The sequence below is a fragment of the Centroberyx affinis genome, unplaced genomic scaffold (assembly GCF_046629955.1).
Source record: "Centroberyx affinis isolate AG114_WGS23_722 - 3 ecotype Tasmania unplaced genomic scaffold, CSIRO-AGI_Caff_v1 ptg004576l_1, whole genome shotgun sequence".
NCBI lineage: Eukaryota > Metazoa > Chordata > Actinopteri > Beryciformes > Berycidae > Centroberyx > Centroberyx affinis.
The window spans coordinates 353,507-369,382 of NW_027282199.1; positions in this window are offsets into that span (position 1 = coordinate 353,507).

Sequence of the window (15,876 nt, forward strand, 5' to 3'; positions counted from 1 at the left end):
TCCCTCTGTTTGCCAGCAGAATCCAACAGATTTACAATTCCAAACTACTTCCTGGTGTAAATGATGTCACCTACACCCAGGTTTTAATGAATGCTCTGATTGGTTGACAGTATGCATATTAATCAGGTGTCCCATTGTCTGTCAGACAGAGTTGAAATCATTGCACCGGATCTTTAACAGTGACCATTTGCATCATCTATGTGGACTCTTGCTGAGAGCAGATGTGAATATGACTTGTACCTTATCCTCCAGTGACTCCACCTCACTGGAACACAACACTGTCAGGTCCCGGTTGAAGCACACATGCACCGGTCTTAAGATGGTCTTAACAGCCTCGAGGTCTTCTGAGGTCACTGCAGACCCATGCCAGTGGACACATTACCCCTAAACACCATCTGCTAGCTTTGTTGGACAACAGTTGTTTTTTTCTCTCTTTTCGTCCCGCTCCTGTTGTTCAAGTGGGTGGAGTGTTGCATTTATTCCCTCATACTGATTAAGAGAAAATGACTGAAAGTAAAAGAAACTTTTGCCCCTTCAGGCTTTTCTCTTCAGGCTTTGAGTAGTCTCTGCTGTGAATATGACTGGAGCTGAAAAGAAATGCTGTCACTTGTTAAGACAACCCTCCGTATATTCACAGGTTGAGTGGTGGATAGGATACAGTGTCCAAAGGGGGCAATGAAAGAAAAAAAAAGCCCCAATTGAATTGAAGATGCAGCGCAGTGGAGGCAGAGGGTGAATACATCGTTGAATGCTTAGAGACCGAAGACACAAAGCAAAGAATGTGAACAGGGAGCATCTCTAACCTCGCTCTATGGTTAGCTGGGTGATTATCTGATAATCCAATTATCTCTTTTTCTACCCTCTGGTGACAGATGCTATATGGGATCTATGATGGGATCATTTTCCATAATGAAGAGGGAAAGTGACAACTAGTGCCCCTGCCGGTTGCTTTCATCCCTGATCCTGATTATCCAGACCATGTTCTCCTTGGCAAATGCAAAATTATTTTTGAAGAACAATGAGCTTCCCAGGAGCAGACATATTTCTATAGATCAGGTTTTAGACTGTGAGCTACAGTAAAGTTCATTGCAATAGAAAAATGTAAAAACTAATTTTGTCTTTAGCAGCTGACAAGGAAGCTTGTTTCATTAGGGTTAGGGTTGGGGTTGTTCATTTTAAAATACATAATTGTTTCATTCATTCTACACTAAAAAATAATAATAAGTTAATCCATGCCTTTTTTTCATGAGTTAGAGGAAGCCATTATTCAGTGTGGAAAGAATCACGTGACAAACATGCAAAATTATCACATGAAGTAAACGTGCTTGCAGTTCACATGTGATATTTTATAGATTACACATGTGAAGAACATGTTAATATGACAAGTGATTCCATGTGTGAAGAATCACATGTGGAATCCCATGTAAAACCAACATGTAAAATGTGTCCAAAACATTCACATGTTGTTTTCCACATGTGATTTTTTGTAAGGGTGAATATGGTAATGGGTTTCCCTTTTTAATACAAAATTGTATTTAAAAAAAATTGTATTCATTATTTATCACTGAGCATTGAACAGAACCACCATGGTGACTTTCACTCCCCATACAAAGGTAAAATATTATTGAGATTATTTAATTATCATTAATTATTACTAGACATTCATCATGGGATACTATATCCTATACCATAAACAAAGAGGTGTGTAAGTGTCTCTCTCGTTCTTTCTCTTGCTCTCTCTCTCTCTCTCTCTCTCTGTGTTTTCCATGCTTAAACTCCTCTGTTTTATGACTCATTTTAGTATTTACTGGTGACACAGCTGACTCATCCAGCCTTGTGATTGTGTATCACACACTGATTGCACTGACCTCATCTCCGAAAAATAAACCTTTTGACCACTTACATTGTACGTGGGTGAAGAAGAAAGAACCTCAGCACACGTAGATGAACAGAAGTTTATTTTATTGGCCAAGTTTTTGGTCTTGTCGACTGCCATCAGGGGCATAACCTAAACTCCTAGTTATTATGTCATTTTCCATCCAAAGTAATAAAAGCATAGAGCCAAAACATTAAAGAATGTGTTGTTGTCTAAATACTTAAGGAACATTGCATTTCAAATTATTTCTTTTTGTTTTGCACATTTTCATCTTCACCCCAACAGTAATTCCTTTGTAATAAAGCCCATGACAGTTGTTTTCATGATTTTACGATAAAGCAAATCACCTCCTGTGAAAAATGAGTTGGCAACAAGAAGTCACTCGCCATACCTCTGGCTCAACCTCAGCCAAACCATGCAGGCAACGCCCGTCTTGAGAAGGCTCTTTTGTGGTACACTGAACCTCAAATTTATTGAGTTGTCACCGAACTTGGCTATTTCTTTCAACACTGCCTTAAATTCGCCCTTACTGTCAGGAGTTTTTATTCACCCATTAAAAGGCTATTACGACGCAATTCTTTGGACAAAAAAAGAATATATAAAATGGGATTTTTGTGCTTTTAAGCTTATACTGTTTCATACATGACAAATAATTGCTGCAACATATAGCATTAAAAATATATGGCCCAGGAAAGCCTATTTAAGTGTTAGAGGAGCTTGTGCATGTGTCAACTGGCATATGACAAAAACATCTCTACCAGGAGGAAATTCCTGGTCGTGCCAAGGATATATAAACTAGAAAGAGAGAGTGGGCGCGTAAAAAGGAGGAAGGTTAGGCTGTTAAACATATAGAGAGCTTTTTCAAACAGGGCCCATCTGAAAGAATGATGGCTCCATCATTTTTCCCCAAGTTGTTGGCACGTTGAAGCCAAACCTGCAGAGGAATCACGACTGCACAGACGTGCTGTGGAGGAAAAAAAGGCCGGTCACTCGATGGTCAGTGTTTGTAAGGATTTGTAACGTAAGAAGGCCGAAGAAATGCGATCACAGTGGGCGAACTTGACGGTGGGTTTTCAGTGAAACTAGAAAACAGTCTAGGGAACAATCGAGCAATGATTGACTGATGTTTTGAATGATCCACCAAATGCTGGTGAGACACTGGACTGGTGATAGAATTTCATATCACAGCAGAAGATGAGACATTTGATTTTCCTCAGACCTGCATGTCAAAATGCTGCTTTCAGCTGAGGCACACCTGATAGAGTTTGCAATGTGAAACCTATGAGATGGTGTGCATGGTAAGCTGAAGGTCTGCAGCTGCATCTAAAGTTGGTGAATGGAAACAAATACTCTGCTCTGCATGAAAGAGGTATTAAGATATTTAAAGAGTTCTGTTCTATTGTACACCGATTTTCTGTAGAAATCATTTCCTTTTCATCTGTTTATTATTCAGTGTCACTAAAATATTATAGATCCCATCTGTAAAAATGTTATCAGTTGGTCATTCAAAGACTTTGAGTTACCTGCTGTTCTTTAAAACTGCACAATAACTTCTACTAACCAACTAATTTGTTTCTAAATTTGTAGACATTTTGTAAGAGGAGGTAGCATGTTTTTCAAGTGGGTTAATCTCATTTTGGAAAAAAAACTCTTCTTTTGTTTTTGTGTGTATTCCTTGAAACCCCATCTCACCCCAAAGCCTATCAACTCCTCACAAATCAATTACTTTGATTTACTGAAGCCATTGGCCAAATAGTGTTTGGTACTTTTTACCAAACACTTTTTATAGCTTGTTTTATCCCATATAGCCACTAGATGAGTGGGGTTTGCCATACAATCACAGAAAAGAATATTTGAGAGTCAATTAAGCATACTTTTGTGTGATTAACATACCCAACACTGAAATGTCATGGTGTGGCAAACCCCACCCACCTGGTACTCCTTGCAGGTCAAAACAATCGCTAAGAATTCTTCACAACGCCTGTTTGACCCAGGCCTGATCTGCCCCCACATTCATGCAAACTTCAAGCCTGCAAGGCACGCAAGCATTTTTAATCAACGGCAGTGAATTAATTCAACCTTAGAACAGAGCGAAGTCACACATTGCGGCTCGACACCAAAGCCTCAACATCTGAGAACAATTAAACGTCTGGTTTCCATGAAAGGGCGATTTGCCAGTTGACAGTTCCAGGGGAGGGGGAGAGCAATAACCCCCCGAGTGCCCTTCTGCCTGCGCCAAATCATACCACCAGACAACATGCATTAGCATTGAGGCCTGGTTTTAAAACACAAAGTCTGAAAGTAACGCTGAAAACAAAAGCAACAACATTGCGAACATGCCGACCCATGTGCAGACGTGTGAGTCGCATTCCTTCCTGCACGGCGCCACCTCAAAGACCCCGTGTTTATTCCAACATGGCACCAGAGAATAAAGCCATGCCATTGGGTAAGAGATTGGCTGTTTTCCACTGTCTGTTTCCACTGTCTATAGTGTCATTTCACTTATTAATTTGGATAATACTTAAGAAAAGAGAGAAGCTCACCATGTCAAGTGGCCTCTAAAAAAGAATGTCATTACATACTGACACAAAATCCCTCCTCTCAAACTGTATATATAGTAAAATGTAATATGGGGTGTCAGTAGTTAGGGAACCAGGCTTGGAAGGTTGGCAGTTTGTTTCGTATTCCCTTCTACCTGTATCCAGTTGATGTCCGCCGACAGTGAAGACAACACTGAGCAGATTGAAGAGAGACTGGCTGAGGAGGTTTGAACATATGTTCATTTGTAGGACACCTCATCCCCAAATTATAAAGACTACCAGAATTTGTGGTGAGAAATATCCCAGAACATGAGTTTCAGAGAATATAAACATGACTACTTCTGTTGTTATTACTACACAACACCATAAATTAGCCTCCAACTTCTCCAGTGAGGCTGCTCAGTTGCCAACAGCAGAAGACTGTGGTTGTACTAGGCAGCTCCCAGGTGTGAATGTCTGTAACCTGCATGAGTGTGAAAGCAGGGCGCTGCTGAAAAAGGAGCGTGTGTTCTCAGCAAACCTTCCCTGGATGAATAAAGTAAAAAAAAAAAAATGCCCTTGTTGAGGTTTAATTGGATTACAGTCAGGATCCAAGTTCCAACTGATTCCACAGAGGTTTGCCGGTCTCTCTCCGCACCCGCTGGGCAGAACAAAGGGAAGTCTCCCATAGAGGCCATGCGACCATAATTGCAGAACACAGGAGCCCCTGAGACCTCTAAGGAAAGGTCACAGATCCTTGTGGTGACGCTCTAATTTTACACTGTGAGAGAGAAACCAGCGCGCCGTGACCCGAAGATGGGTCCGGTCCATATCTGGACTGTGTGTTGCATTAGGATGAGGCAACATCGCAGTGTCGTCAAGTCAAATTTATTTATAAAGCACTTTTACCATGCAGATTCCCTCTTTGTGTATTTGTTGTTGGCAGACCATTAGTCCAATGTCAAATGGGGATAAATGGCACTGAAAGGAGACTTTTTTTAACTCTAAATTAACAGCAGTTCATTTAGCTTATAAGCTCCAGTGTGGGGAGTATAAAAAAAATTCACTCTCCAGCTCTGAGCAAATGTGCTTTTTCCATTTCAAGCAACCCCACCCCCAACACACACACGCACACACACACCCCTTCCCCAATATGGCCGTTTGGACTGGATTGAATGGCTCAGGCTGTAGGTGTTGCCGTTTCCTGACTGTTTTAACTGCTGCCAAGGCCTAAAACCCCCTCATCCTTGAGTAGGCCTAATCTTGGAACATTTCATATGGACAATAGAGCGGGAAAGAGAGAAAGAGAGAAAGAGACAGAGAAGGGGGGGTTAGAGGAGAGCAGGAAAAAAGACCGGAAAACAAAAAGATTATAAGAAACAGATTGCTAAACATAAACACCAATCAGTTGACGGGAGCAGAAACAGGAAATCAGATTCCCAGGAGCTGGAAAATGCATCCATGAGAGAAAAATGAGTATCAATGAATCATTGTTTCGCCTGCCACAGTTAGGAGAGGAAGGCAGAGAGAGAGAGAGAGAGAGAGTGAGACAGAGAGAGAAAAAAGTTAGATAGAGAAGGAAACAGAAAGAAAGAGAGAAGGGAGGAAGGAATCAAACGGAAAAGAAAGAAAGAGCAGGGCAGAACAGACACCCGACACTCCAAGGTCTCTTCCTTGTTCTGCCAGATACCAGGTTGAGCACATTCCCCCACAGCAGCATCTGTCTTGGCTCCGCAGACGTCACTCTACCACCCTCTCTTCCCTTCATCTCCTCCATCTCTGCCATCTCTTCATCTGTCCTCCCATCCCTCTCCCAGGACATTGCAGAGGGGCTGGAGGTCAGAGCAGAGAGGCCCAACTTGCCAGCCTGAACTCTCCCATCCAGGTAGCACACACCCTAAAAGAGATGATTTAGCAATGTAAGCTGTGAGGTGAAAGGAAAACATGGAGGAATAACTCAAATGTAAGGTCTGATACTCTATTGCTTTAAAACTGGCAGCTTAAATATAGCCCGGATCTAGCCCACTCAATTTTCAGTTGTATTCGCTTGTATTCCATTGTGAATTTGAGGCAATACATTGGCCTGGTTTTGACATTGCTAAAACCACCAAGGTTCCTTTGGGCAAGGCATTACATCTTCTTCTGTGGAGGATTTTCAAGTCAAATTAGAATTATTTATGAAAAATGAATAAATTCAAACGGTTCAATCACTCGGACACTGATCTGTCAAATTTTATGTCAAAAGCTCCCTTTAGAGTGTGTCTACTGGCTTCTAGTTTCTATTAATTGACATGTGAACTATAGAAGCTCCCATTTAACCCCTTCTCTCATGTTTTTTTCCCTTCTCCTTGTTTAAGAAAACTGGTGACGAGGGCCTGCTGTGATAGAGCAGAAGTATAAAGTATTGGAATGGTAGCGATTGTGATCAATAGTGTCAATGGATTTCCTGCTGAGTCACCTGAAACACTGGAGCCATCTAGCCAATTGGATGAGTCATTGCATTCTCACAACAAAAGTCATGACATGACACACAGAGGATTAGTGCGGATACCCAAACCTCCCAATTACTGGATTAACATCAAAAACTGTTTCTAATTCGGCTACAGCAAAAAAAGGACAAAAACAAACCATTTAAATGTTGTGTGTAACTCATGGGAAACCACAACAACAAGAAAATGCATTTGCAGTCACTTATGATTATTTGAAGTCAGATATTTTTGGTAAGGGTTTCCCAGTCCTGAAAGCTAGCCACCGAAAACACAAAGTTTAATAATACAACATGAAACTCTTGTTACACAATAAAACCCCTGTGTCCACTGCTTGAATTGAAACAAAACTAACATCGAGCTTGACAGGAGTTCCTGCAGTGACCCAGTGAAGATGGATTGGATGTTCCTACTGTTTTAGAGAAGTCAGGCCAGTACATTTAAGATAATATACAACCTTGCCTTATTCTATGGGGCGAACAAAGGTACAGGAGCCGCGGGGTGGTGGAGGATCGAAGCCCGGGTTGGTGACCCCCACTCCTTGAAGGCCTGACCCCGCAGCTGCCCCCTCATGGGCAGGAGGAAGCTCGGCTCGACAACCTGGGGGCTAGCATGAGGGGGACTGGGCCAAACTGGCGAGAGTCACAGTGTTTTGGGGGCAATGAAAAATAATTTCCTCCTGAAGATGGGCCCCAGGGGAACCGGCTTGGCCCGGAGCAGAGGAGTGTGAGCCACGCAGGAGGAATTCCAAGGAGGGGTGACTGGGAACGTCAGAGGGAAATGTCAAAGACAGACAGTGGCGTTGGGCTGCCGTACCCTGGACCTGTTTACTCAAAGCTTGATTACACTGCAGTATGAAGGAATTCAGCATCCGCATCCAGTCACCCCGGAGCAGAGTGGAACATAAGAGTCAAGCAACAGGCATCAAGTCACTAATGTGCAGTGCAGAAATGTCAAGTGGGACAAACCCGATTTTTTTTTGCTTCATATTATGTAATACACGTATTTTCTTAATTCCACAAAGCTCTTGGTAGAAAGCAGCATTTCTTCCATGACCAGTCTCTGGAAGTTATGGTTGGGGAGATATTTTTTATTTATTTTATTTTATTTTTATTTAACCTTTATTTAACCAGGAAGTACCTTGAGATTAAAATCTCTTTTTCGAGGGAGACCTGGCCAAGATAGCACACCATTACAAGGTTACAAAAATAAAAAAATGGAGCACATTAAAAACAGACAAGGGACAACAGATACATACAAAATCCATCTTAGGAATAGCAATTGCACTCTTCAGTTACACGGTTTTTTATCAGAGCTTTGAACTCTCCCAGGAAGACAAAATCATTAAGCTGTAGTGTGTTCTGAAGGTTATTCCATGACCAGGGTGCAAAATAGGAGAAAGCTGCTCTATCAAGTTCTGAGCAAATCCTGGGTACCTGGTAGAGCAGCCATCTAGTGGAGCGAAAATCATAATAGCTGTTGGTGAGTGATAGGAGATAACACAGATATGAAGGGAGTTTACCCAGTATGGCTTTGTAAATAAAACATATACCAATGCTGCTGTCTCCTTAGGCTTAATGAAGACCAGGAGACCAGATCATAAAGTACACAGTGATGTGTACGGGACGATGAGTTGGATATAAAACGTAGAGAACTGTGATACACAGAGTCTAGGCAGCGAAGTGTAGAGGAGGCAGCATGCATGTAAATAATGTCCCCATAGTCTAGAACACTTAAGAACGTAGCCTGTACAAGTGTTTTCCTAACTGCTAAATTAAGGCAGGCTCTATTTCGGTAATAGAAACCCAGCCTAACCTTCCACACATTGCTTTAACCTATTAAAGCACTGTGTGGTATGAAACAATTATTAATCAGCTCCATTATTATTTGGCTCCATGGCAACAACAAAGCAGCACCTTTAAAGGGGAATGTACCTCATTTTATAGCTGCACTAGGCAAGTTTTATGTAAAAATACCATCTGTCATCTGTGATGTCATGGCTATATTTTGCCTGGGGATGCTCCATTGACAGCAAATAGTGAACTTTGTACTTTTACAATACTATCAGTCTTTAACAAGAAAACGTACACTTAGCATCTAAAAATCATCAGACCAAACTCTTCTAGGGTATAGAGACAAAATATTTTAATGCTGAAATTTAGCAGTACTCCCCTTCAAACTGATTCAGTCCAATTTCAGAAGAAGAGCTCACTATCTGTAGCTGTCATTTCAAGATCTCGTGTGAAATTATATACACACTCTCTATCTCCAACACAATATTATTAAATTGTAAAGGCATCCAGCCAAATATGAGAAACCCCCTTTTCCCCTATCCTTGTCCTCAACCCTCCCCCTCACCTATGAGCCTGTCTGGGCATGGAAAGCTATTACTAACTTCTTGGGACTCTAGATGGTGATCTGTCACTGCTCCATATCTGTAAAAAAAAAAATTTTTCAGGAATGATTGCCCAAAATGATGGCTTGTATTTATGAAATCATACGATGAGGTTGTAACAGGTTTCGAGTCGCCAAATGTCATGAAACTCTCAATACACAAATGACCAAGTTTCAATTCAAAAGAAGAAAAATACCCAAGTTGCAGTTATGCATTTTTTCTGCAACAGCAGCAGCATGGCAATATGAGGTTAAGTGACTTTGACAGATCCCAACTTCTACACTGATGTGCCGTTCCGGTATTCCCCTCTCGTTAAATCAGCTGGACCCTTTAAGCTTGGAAAAAGACCATTATGGAAAATCCCCCTCCCTCTGAATGTACATCCCTTTGTTTTATGAGGAGAGGATGATTGGTATTTTTACAGGGCATCTGATGCGGTTCTTTAAGGTCAGTCATTTTGTCGATAGGTGTTAATGTGGCCGGAGACAATATTGAGGAAAGTTGACAGAGACAGAAGATTCAGTGTGCAATATTAGCTGCAAAACCTGTTCACTGTCGTCACACATGAAGGGACATGAGCAACATTAATGACTGAGGAACATTATATACACCTAAATTGCTCTATTTTGATATTCGTAAACATCGTCATTCTCAGTTCACTGAATTGAAATGACCCTCGACCCAGCTTTTGAAAAACATAGCTGAAATTGAATATGCCTTATCCATCTGGGTGCTATTTTAAACTGAAAACCAGGCTAGGTAAGGGAAACCAGGAAGTGCTTCCAGAGAGTCCATATGCATGTTATGACATTTGAGAACCTCGTTCAAAATATGTCAATTCAAATTACAAAATTATGCAACCTGCAACCACTAGTGCCAGTCAGTTAGCTGACCACTTACATTTCAGAGCATGAAAACAGCAGTCATTAAAAACAAATGGATTTGTAAAGTCTGAATTTGTCATTATGAGTGTTCTGTCTGTTGGTTTGATTGTTGCCTGTTGTGACATTTTTATAGGAAAGTTATAACATTGGAGTCAGTGAGCGCTTCTGCTTCCTTCCAACTCATTACATCAGTAATCACTATATGGTAGGGGGATGAATAAAGCACCTGAAGAATATGCAGCAAAAAAAAGGCCACCTGATGCATCAATTTGCTGATCATTTGCTGAATTCAAGCACTGCATTTCCACTCAAATGACTTTTTCTCTGGTAGGGATAAAAACACACAGAGACACAGAAAGGTCGTGGCCTTTACAGAAGCAGCACTCTGCGTTGCTTGTGTATAAAGTGTTCCACGTTCCCAGGCGCATGTTTCAAGGCCCAGACTTCAAAGAGCACTTGAAAAGGTAGAGATATCAACCCCGACCCCAAATCCACTCCCCGTTTACACAGAGGGGGGCGGGGAAGCGGAGCAATGTGGTTCTTATTATTTGATAAGCATCCCATATTTTCAAAGGTATTTTAATGACCCGCGGCTAGTGCTTTCATGGTCCTGGCGCTAACTCTCCAGTGACACTCGGGGAGCCTGCACACGGCGGGGTTTTGACTGAGGAGGGCCAGCGAGATCTTTATTACACAATGACACCCGGTGCTCAGACATGGCAGCATATGATGGAGAAGAAGATCAGTTTTCCTTTCTCCCGGGCCACTGGTATTCATTATGTATCTTCTTTTTCCATCCGTCCGTTTATTTTTCGCTGTCTGGAGATGTCAGGGCAAGCGTGTGTTCTTCCCCTGCCGTGACTGTACGAGTGTGTACTAATGGCCGTCAGGAGGGACAGATTGTGTATTGTTTTAGGCCGTGTGGTGTGCCAGCTGTCATGGATGGCCTTGGCCGAGGTTTCCTCAGGCCTCTGTGTCTCACTGATGTTACAGCAGCAAGCTGTGAGGTCTTTGGCAGCTACGTCAATCCGTACACTGATAAGTTTAGAGCTTCGAGTTTAGAGTAAGAAGTGGGTCTCGCCTCACAGGTTATTTCACAACGTCGGTGTAGAGATCCATATCGACCCTGACTCCTGCCACCCAAGCACTACTGTCAGTATGAGTGGTGAGCAGAGAAAGAATCAAAGCAAAAAGTAATCTGAGTCATTACAAAATTATGCAATTTGTAAACATATAGCTGTAGCTAATAGATGAGAATAGACAGCCATGACACACACTGTTTAATTGAATTCATGTGGGAACTGATTAACTGATGAATGAATGTGTTTACGTGACAATTTAGATTTAGAAGACAGATAGTTTGCAGAGATTATGCATTGTGACTTTCTATAAAGACAGTAAGATATGCCTTATGATGACAGCAAGTGGTCTAAAATAGCATCCAGCAGCTTTAAATCTATTAACAACCATCACAATTTACAGCCTCATTGATTCACATGCTATGTGGTATTTTCATTACCATCTAGTTATATGGAACCGATCGCACAAATACACAGCAGCATAAATGGGATATGCCCAGTAAAATTCACCGCAAAGCAAATTTCTCGAGATACTTGCTGTACATGGAGCGTTGGGAACTTTCATTCCAATATTGTCAGCTTTTGGACGAAACCTCCTGCCACTTTCCAGTCTCCAGTCCCGTCCTTTTCGTCAGCATACAGCTGCATTGTTTGCCTTCATCAAGCCAGACCGCAAAAGCCAAGTCTCACCCTTCGGGGGTTGGAGTTCGCCTCATTTACCGACATCAGAGTTTGTTTGTGTGGATGAGTTATGGACTTACTCCGCTGGTATGTTCTTTTGTGGTGATTACAAAGGCCCTTACAGTGACTGGGAAGCTTGCACAGAATTGTCACACAGCGACTCCTTTGTTTTAGCGAGACTTTCAGGAGGTGGCTCTTTACACAGCAAACACCCCCATATCCCAACAACACCCCGCAACCCCTGCCACCACCGCCACCCCACTGTAAATGTGCCAATCCCTCTCTGGACCCCCCGGCCTCTTTACAGAGTCAAACAAAAAGCCCTGGACCCTAACAGTGTGAGGCTTTCATTGAATGTGGAATATGTATTTCTCACTCTTGAGCCGTTTGTGCGTAGTGTGTATGTTCTTTGGAATAATACTTCTGAGAATCCACATTTTCCTTTCCCCCGGGGAACTGGAAAGCTGGGGGAGTTGGGGGAGATACTAGTCATGTTGTGGTTTTTCATGCAAAATCCTGGCTTTCTTTGATGTGTTGCGAAACAGACTGCACAGTCCAAGTGACAGTGCCCGCCCGGTCCCAGCCGCTACACTGGTTTGATTTTGCCCCATGTCTGTCCATAATTTCCTTTCTTCTTTTGTGTCTGAGAAAATGTGTTGTGGATTCCCAGGCTGTAACATATTGTAAATTGAGTGTAAAATGACAGAATCATGTGAATTATGAGGATTGATGCATCATGCTCTAACTATGTGGTTCGTGCAGAGAGTGGATTTGGCTTGCCTTTTTTTTTTTTTATTTTTTTTTTTACCCAGAATCCTCTGTCCTGGCCTGAGGGAGATGAAACAGGGAGGAGCGCAGGGAAAGACTAACAGTGCTGGACTATTCACAACAACCTTTGAGTTTTATGTTTCTGAGATGATCAACACGCTCATATCAAATTGATTAAATGCAGATATATCCTGTGAATGGGTCCTGGATTCTAGAGAAGAATCCATGGAAATGATGTGTTGATGTGTGTGACTGATGTGTGTATGTGCGTGTGCTGCTCAGTCAGCAGAGGAGGCTCTCTAATGGCTCTACAGGTGCTATGTCTTCTTTTTTTTATTTGACCTCTATTCAACCAGGCAGGGCAATTAACAACTGTTTTCAATGATGCCTTGGCCAAGCAAAAGGCCACTTGAGGAGCAAGGGGTTATGATTAAAATAAAATAAAATAAACAGCCAAGACACAACAGAGGGAAAGAGACGGGGTAAAAAACTGCATAACAACAAATGCTACAAGAGAAAGAGACAACCAGATGTAAAAAGTGACTGTAAATGGTGCGTAGCTGCACAGAAGGCATCAAATCAAAGTGGATGGTATGTCAGCCTTTCCAGTCGCAGCACATTGCCCCTGATAACAGTACTGGCTGTTGATGGCCTAGCCTTCCACATCCTCATCATCTTCTGTCCAAATCTGTGTCGAACAGGATTTGCGAATACTCTTCATGGTTTGGTTTGGTTCAACCTTACCCAGTGCCAGATGTGTGGGGTTTGACATATAAGAATACAACAGGTGCCAGAAACTTTATATATCAAAAGAAAGTATTTGAAAGTCAATTTAGTTTTTGGTTTTTTTTGACTGACAACTTAGCTCTCACTTTCTGAATATCACCCTATACCTATCTGGTATTTCAAACAGATGAAAAAAAAAAAGAAAAAAAGAATTGTTTCCAGATAACTGACTTAAGTTTTCTTCCTACAGCTTCTTTGCACATATACAGATGTACAGCATGCATGCACACACATGCACAAACACACAAGCCACATGTACACACAGCAAAATCCATGTCGAAATATAAACATAAAGATAAAATGCTATATAACCTATATAAAAAGGTGTGCCTGCTGATCTATGGAATGATGGTGTACTCATGCATATATGAGGATACAAACATGAATACACTGAAAATACACATTGAAGTCAGTATATGACAAGTTCTCAGTGTACTATGGTGCATGCAATGTACCTGCAGTGCGTTTGAGTCCAGCTGGCTTTCTCCTTTCTCCCCTATTTTTCACCTACAGTACTCCATCAAACAGAAATGCCAGTAAACTGATGTATATAGCATTAAAATAAAATATAAAAGCATTATGACTAGTCTGAGTTATGAATGAGTCCTGACATCTTTTTGATCATACGCAGAGAGAGAGAGAGAGAGTGGGAGGTGATAGACATATGGAATGAGATGGGGTGGGGAGAGAGAGAGAGAGAGAGAGAGAGAGAGAGAGAGAGAGCTGGACCCATCAATCAAACAGCAGCACGCGCCGCCGATGACCCTTTCCGTGAGATACGGAGTTCAGGATGTGGGATTCCGCCTTTCTTCCCCTCCTCTTCGTTTTTTCTTTCCTTTTTTCCTCTCCATCCCTCTCTGTGCATTTCTCTTTCTTTCTTGTCTTTGTCGTTCTTTGTTTTATCCAAAAGCCGCCATGCCCAGAAGGAATAGATTTGCAGGCCCGCTTTGATCCTGTCGTTATGATTCTTTTATTTGCCTTAGCCACATCCTTCTCTCTGCTGCACTCGCCCCAAGATGCTTTGAATTAGGCCAAAGGATGGGATGGGATGGGATGGGATGGGATGGGATGGGAGGTAGGGGAGGGTAAGAGGGAGGGTTGAAGGGTGTGTGGTGCTCATGCTGCATCCTGAGGAGGCGACATGGGGGTCCCTGGTGTGACCTGGGACACAGAAGAACCCAGTCACTCTAAGTTTGTTCAAAAAACCTTTTCTTCATTCTCTTCCTTGTTCTCATTTCCTTACCTTTTCTTTCCTTACCTTCTCTATCACACATAATCATCCTGCCACACACACACACACACACACACACACACACACACACACACACACACATTACCAGGCTACATCTATCTATCTATCTATCTATCTATCTATCTATCTATCTATCTAGCCACTATGGCTTTCATCCTTGAATTCCTCACTATTGGTTGTTTGTTATGTCTGCAATCTAGGAATTTAAACTTGAGCATCAGCTAAATGCCTCTAAATGTGAATATATACTGTTATGTATGCTGTTATATATGCCATTCATCTAGTCTTTATTTTGGTTAGCTTAGATCTTGGTTTGATTTAAAACCTGTATTTTTTTTTACCACAACCCAGTTAGAAATCCAAAGGTTGGCATTAGTGTCAAAACTGTCGAATATGTGTTTACTTTAAGTGTCAGTGTGGCAGCGGGTACAGTGAGGTTGGAATAAGTGGAACGCAATGGCATCAAGTTCACCGTTTCAACACCTGAACTATTAATCTAAAATGCTCTGATATTTTGATTTGGTGATTTGGAGTGGCCTTTTTTTCATCTTTTTAAAATTCCTTTCTTAAGTTTTTGAGCTTACTGGGCCAGTTAGGGCCTACTGAATGAATGAATGAACAAGTTTTCATGTCACTCAGTTGACAGTGAGATGTTTTTATGAGCCCTTTTCGGTTTCATTATCTCACACGGGCAGGTTGTATTGTTTTTTCTGAAATGAAACAAACTAAACTTGAAGTGTGATGGCACTTAGTCATCGTAAATTTTGGATCAAACATAGCAGAACCAAGAGGTTTGAGTCAGTGAAGTACACCAGTCATTGCGGTGGATGATGTTCTCCTCTGTTGTGGTCGGTTCCTGGTGTTTATTTTGGTCTTCCCTTCTATTGCCCATTGGCTCCATGCCGAAGAGGATGCATCTTGGCTGTGCGTGTGTCTGTGTATATTTATGTGTTTATGAGACTGGATGAGTAACAGCATGGTGACGTCTGCATGGGTTTGGGTTTGGACACGTATGACATAAGCTATATGCATGTTTGTTTGTGCGTATGGCTTAATGCAATGCATAGGTGAGTATGCTACATGTTAGTGTAGAGTGTGTGGGTGACCTGTGTTTATTTGTCTGCCAGTGTTTATGTGTCTGTGTGTGTCA